The sequence below is a fragment of the Nothoprocta perdicaria genome, unplaced genomic scaffold, assembly GCF_003342845.1.
Source record: "Nothoprocta perdicaria isolate Ctin4 unplaced genomic scaffold, notPer1 scaffold_19, whole genome shotgun sequence".
NCBI classification, from domain to species: domain Eukaryota; kingdom Metazoa; phylum Chordata; class Aves; order Tinamiformes; family Tinamidae; genus Nothoprocta; species Nothoprocta perdicaria.
In genome coordinates this window covers 4,759,161-4,765,160 of record NW_020455093.1, presented here as the reverse complement: position 1 = coordinate 4,765,160, position 6,000 = coordinate 4,759,161, and positions in this window count along the sequence as shown.

Here is a 6,000-nt window from a genome sequence, read left to right as displayed (position 1 = left end):
TCTCTCTTTCTCTCTTTCTTTCTCTCTCTCTCTCTCTCTCTCTCTTTCTCTCCTTCTCTCCTTCTTTCTTTCTTTCCCCCTGAAAAGATAGAGAGGCCAGAAAAAGTTTATGAAAAATAAGGTGAAATGAGTTTAAGAAGAGTCAGCTGTAACAGGCATTCTGAAGTCCACAGATAGAGGTAGTGAGTAATACGGCATTATATATCTGGGACTTCTCTTTCCTTCTATCTTCCAGACTAGTTTTTCCAATGGTGGTTTTTCCCTCTGCTCAGTAGTTTTTTAAGACGCAGGAGGAGGTTTATCAGTCACTCTGCCAGTGCTTACTTTCCCTTTACGTAAACTCACTTCAACATTCAGTCTTTCTTCTGGCAGGAGCAAAGAAGGGTAAATTTCTTGTTCTGGAAACTGCTCCAAAACAAAGCCTCTCCTATTATTGAGAGAAAATCTTCCAAATTCTTTGAAAATGTGAAATATTTGAAGCAAAGAATGACAATAAAAGGAGTTTATACTCAACCTAAGATCATTACAATTATGAACATGATTTCTTAAATGTATTTTTCATAGTCTATTGCCTATTTGTATAATGATCATTTGACATTTTTCTTCTATGTCTTGCTTATTTTTAGAAAATAAAATAAAAGTTTCAGCAGTTATTGATATCTTAGAATATCACTTTTGCCATATCAATTTTGTAAAATGGAGGTTTTTGTAATTATCTTCCTAATGGTTTCTYTTTATAGGAAAAAAACAATGAAACACTGAAAATTTGTAATTAAAAAGCTAGCCTTATTGTGAACACTTCAGAAGTCAGTGTTCTCAGTGGTGTTTTTTTAAATTTGCTAGAGCAAATAGCTCTAGCATAGCTCTAGCAAATAGCTAACATAGCTTAAAAATGGAGGACAAGTATATATGGAATCAAACTTGGTATAGATTGATGGCAGAAGTATCTACAGCCTTTGTTCCTGATAAAAGGAAGATAAATGTAGGATTTAGATCTGTATAAAAACAGAAAGAAAGCAGGCWGCTCCTAGCACTGATAACAAATAAAATGTTAGTGCCAATATCAGTAAGAAGGCAACAGGCASCACCAAGACAACAAGAGATAGGTTGGCAGACTGAAGCAAGAAAGAAATTATGCAGAACCTTGCAATGGTGACAGGACAGAAGTTTGAAGGCTTCCAGCTTTTTGTAGGCAGGCAAAACCTACCTGTTGCTGCTGGGTGCTCCAGGCTCCCTATCCACAACCTCTACCAGCCTCCTCTGCTCARCTCTTGGCTCTGCACTGGGTACCAGCATGCACAAGCAGACAGAACTGGAACCTGGAGAGAAATAGTGCAGGGGGACCTCATCTCCAGAGCACTTGCAGCAAATGTCACAAGAAGGCTTTCAGTTGGTGTAAAGGCATCCCACTGTCTGAATTTGCCTTGTATCAGTCTAGCTTTGCAGTTCCCTAAGAGCTTGTGACAGAAAGGAGAAAGAAAAGGCAGCTTTGACTAGGACAAGGCAGATAACACCTTCAGTAAGAGATAAAAGAGCTGCAAGCAACTTCATCTGACAGAGAYGGACACAGCCTCTTTAGCTGCTGAGTTTCTGAAGAGAATTATCACCCATAACAGTCAAATGCCTGAGGCATTTTTCTTCATTTAAAAAATTATCCTGTAAAACATAGCCCTGGTAGACAATTGTCATTGTACTAAGTCTGTTTGCTAATGAAAAGTATTGCTAGCCAACCCTRATTTTCAGGTCAGTCATCTCTCTGCCACCAAACAAATGACCTCCAGCTGCCCTCTGAAAAGCCAAACCTCCCAGGCATTGTATAGGAACATTGTTATTTAAAAATGAGTGTAGACCTTGGAAGAATGTGAGAAACTCTCTAAACTGAGTTTAAGATGATGGTTCCTCAGGTGGGAAGCTTTTTAAATGTTTTGTTACTTTTATACGGAGTTATTAATTCTTACATATATGTTGTCCCTCTCCACGCAAGACATGAATCAAAAATAAAATTTTGGCTTGGTTTTCTAAAATTTCTGTTTAGTTATTGCAGGCTGATTTAGGTGACTAAAAAACAATACCATAACAAATGAAGAGTATATTAACAATGTAGATTTTTCTCAGTTCTATACCAATAGTGTATGTCAGGGAAGAGATTAAACATGTATGGACTACTGCATACATGCACAACAACTACTGTTGGTGACACTAGGACCTTAATAGCAGTAACCATTGAGCTTTTCCCTGCTAAAGTAGGCAATAGAACTAGCAGAGGAAGCAGTGATTTGTCAGAAGTGTGAGCTAGCTCAAATGATAGAAAACAAGGTTTACTTCTTTTTCCCTATTAAATCTAAATTTACAGTCAAATCAGGAAGGTAGAAGAGCATATAATCTGTGTCTATAAAAAAATGAGTGTTATAGATTGTCAAACTGTAATTAGCAGTCAATTTTTGCTGCTAGTTCAACCTGCCTCCTTTGGAGCATTCTGGAATACTGGATTGTGTAGGAAAAGAATTCGGAAACCACTTGTTTCTTCTATCCTGTTTTACAGAGGTGCACAGAGACTAAGCGTCCCACTGAAATAAAAAGTAGATAGAGATAATTGCAGACAAACAAATTCTCTAAATTTGATGTTGCCCCCTGCTACCCCAAGGGTTATGACTGGACTGATCTGTTTTCACACAAAGATTTATTAACAGAAATGAATATTCCTAACAGTCTATAGATTAAGTCCTTTTCTCAGATGTCAGTCCAAGTTCACAGAGAAATCCCATGCGATTGATAAACCAATATGAAAAATTCTTCTTGTATATTTGCCAGACTTGAAAAGTAGGAATGTTCATAGACCTCATGGAAAAGGTTTGCCATCCTTGAACATGGCTAGAAGGAGGAGGCAGAGGTCATAGATTAGCCATAGTTTAAGACATTACTGCAAATGTTTCATGCCCTCCATTACCAATAATGGTAATATGTGTAAAGAAGATACCAATGTTTCAGAATTATGAGCCAATTGAAGCAATTGTGCTCTTTCTAGAAGGTTTCTGCAATACATTGTGCAAGGTGATAAAGSAGCTATGGCATGACCGAGCTTAAATAAAAATGCATATTTTAATTATACATGATTTCCCTGTTTCTGAGAATCATGTATAAAACTGGCAATTTTGTTCATTATGTATACTAAGTCATAGCACAGATTATTTCTTTCTGTTCTGACTCCTGAACAGGCTTTTTTTTTTTTTTTTTTCCCTATGCCACTGAGAATACTTATTGATTGAAATTCATAACCTGAAGGCGTGTGAGAGAGTACAGAGTGCATCATTCTCAGGCTCCATTCGCCATGTGTCCAAGCTCCCCAGGAGAGAGGTGAGGAAGCCACAAGCCCCTCAGAGTGGGATGCAGCATCCCAACCTCCCAGCTGTCACTGCATGCTCTGATTGTCACAACAGCTTAGAACAGATTAGAGGAAGTTGCCTTGACTGTCATATTAGGAAAATCAGTTGTCATTAGCATACTCAACTAGGTAGGCCTAAACCTGTAAGCTCCCCAGTGGTACCTCCCAGCACAGCTATTCTTTGTTTSATTAATGAATGGTGTTAGCAATTAAAAGCAAAACACATGATGGGCCTAGTACATCCTTTGCAATCCAATTTCATCTTTTGCTGAGAGCTAATGAAGAGTAAACAAGAAACTGAGATAAACTAGGCTGATAAGGAACAGAGCTTGTATGTCTCCTTGACTTCATTTGCACAACTCCCAGAAATATGTCTGTGGGCAGCCACCKGACTGAGATTTATTTGTTTGCTCAACTTGATTAATAATTTTGCACTTTTGACTTGGTTTCATGTTTTCTTTACATTTGCCCAGGTATTTGAACCAGATAACTAGCAAATGACAGCTTAAAAGGCATTATGTAGGAAAATATACAAACACACCCTGCCATATCTGCCTCACATTTTCATGTGAATGACACATGTCAAACTGATCAAGGCAGAAGGATGCAATGATTTACTCTTTGTGAAGCTGTTTGCAGCCATGTTTGTGTGAAAGACTGCTTAAGTAAATTAGTTTCAGTCAACAGCACTGTGGAAAAATGGTTAGAGTGCTAAGCGGACAGGTGGATCCAGTCAGACTTTTGTGAATTTTTACCAAATCTCTGGAAAGAGTCAGGAGATCACATTTCCCCCTGAAGCAATAGAAGACACAGAACTCCTCCTGGTGGCTTAACAAGATCAGTTCCTACACCTCACATCTGGCATCTTGTCTTGAAATCATCCCCTATGGATGCAGCTCATGGAGGGAGAAAAAAGTTACCATAATTTAGAAAGAAAAATTCCTTGGGGTTTCAGACTGGCTATTGTAATTTTGAACTTCTGTGCCCAAAAGCTTATTCATTGATTGTTCTTTTTTTCTTTTTCAAGGTACTACCTTCCACTGCAAAATTGCCTTTCTTTATACTRTAGACTCATACCATTACTAACCATTCTGCATGGGTGACAGGATTTGCCTATATAAAAATTAGCAAAATGGAACACAGAATTTCAGAGCACTGAATGTGAATTATGGCTGAATAGGATCAAGGAGTAAATGGGAATAAATATCATACAGTATCATCCTGCATTCTTTTAAATACATATAACTGAGTTATTGAAGAAAAGTAGACCTCTTGTTCTCTGCACTCACACCCAGGCTTAATATAGTGCAAGCTTTTGGTTTTCTTGCTGCCACTCACAAAAAAAAAAAAAAAAAAAAAAAAAAAAAAGGGCCAGTCTTCTATCAGTGGAGCTGTATTCAATCACTGATATCTCTGGGGATCTGGGAAAATCAATTCTTGGCTCTAACTGCAGCAATATTCTATTATATCAGCAGTACCGTGTAACTACAGTGTGATCACTGTGGTTATACTACGTTAGTTAACTACTGCCAAAATGAGTGGGTGGAGGGGAACACAAGAGTTTCATCTTTTAAGTTGCATTACACTCTATTCCTGTCAGAAATCTGCCCTGCTGTAAAAATAAAGGAGGTGTTGCTGTGTCTGAGAGGCAGGAAGAGGTAGGCTCCAAAGACATGCGGTACTCTGCAGTCTGGATTCACACCTTACTAAAGTTTGCTGGTGTTTATCCAGGGGTTTGMGTCATATCTTTTTGTTGTGGGAATAGTCTCCTGCTAGAATCAAGGGAAGAAATGGACTGACAACAGTGACTCTTTCCAGATGGAAAAGTTTCCATCGGGAACTTCTTTCAAGTTCAAGCGCTAGCTGTTAAGCTGTGACTGCAGACTCATTGTTTTTCAAGTGGTTTCTGCACATCTTCCTTCTGTGGGAGGGAAATGTCTGTGTTTGTCACCCACATGTCAGTACTGGGATGGTCCCACTGTTTTGAGTATGGTAGTACACCTCTAAGAGAGTTGTGAACAGGATGTTAGCCCCTGGTGGGATGGAAGTGTTGAGCTGGGAAGGACGAGGAGGTTGGCTCAAAGGCAACAGTAACAAAGAAGTCTTGCAAACTAGTTCTGGCAGAAGGAACCTAACAATATTTTTTCAAATCTTTCATATAAAATTATATGAAAGGCAGAAGTATACAAAACTACAGTGTCTCACTGGCAGACATTCAGAGGAATTATAGATGTTGCCCTAGGCTGCTGTTCTAGAGATTGCTGGATAGCAGTCCAATAAGCTGACCTGCTGAAGACTGTGTGTTGACTTCACCTCACCAATCACCTCGTATCTGTCTCTGCCGCTAATAACCATGGTTTTATGCAGATGGACTAGATCTCATCTGCTACACACAACTCTTCTCAAGATTTATAAAGATCAGACAGTTACAGTCAGAACTGTAGTAGTTAATGAAATAAGAGATGATTAGACATAAAACTGAAGATTTTGAATTCTCTTTTAATTCATAAGAGCTTAATATATTACATGAATGTCCTGAGGCATCTTCTACACTGGTGCTTTGCTGTATATTTCATGCTTGAGTTGCAAGATAAAGAATTAACAGAAAATTGTAGCTA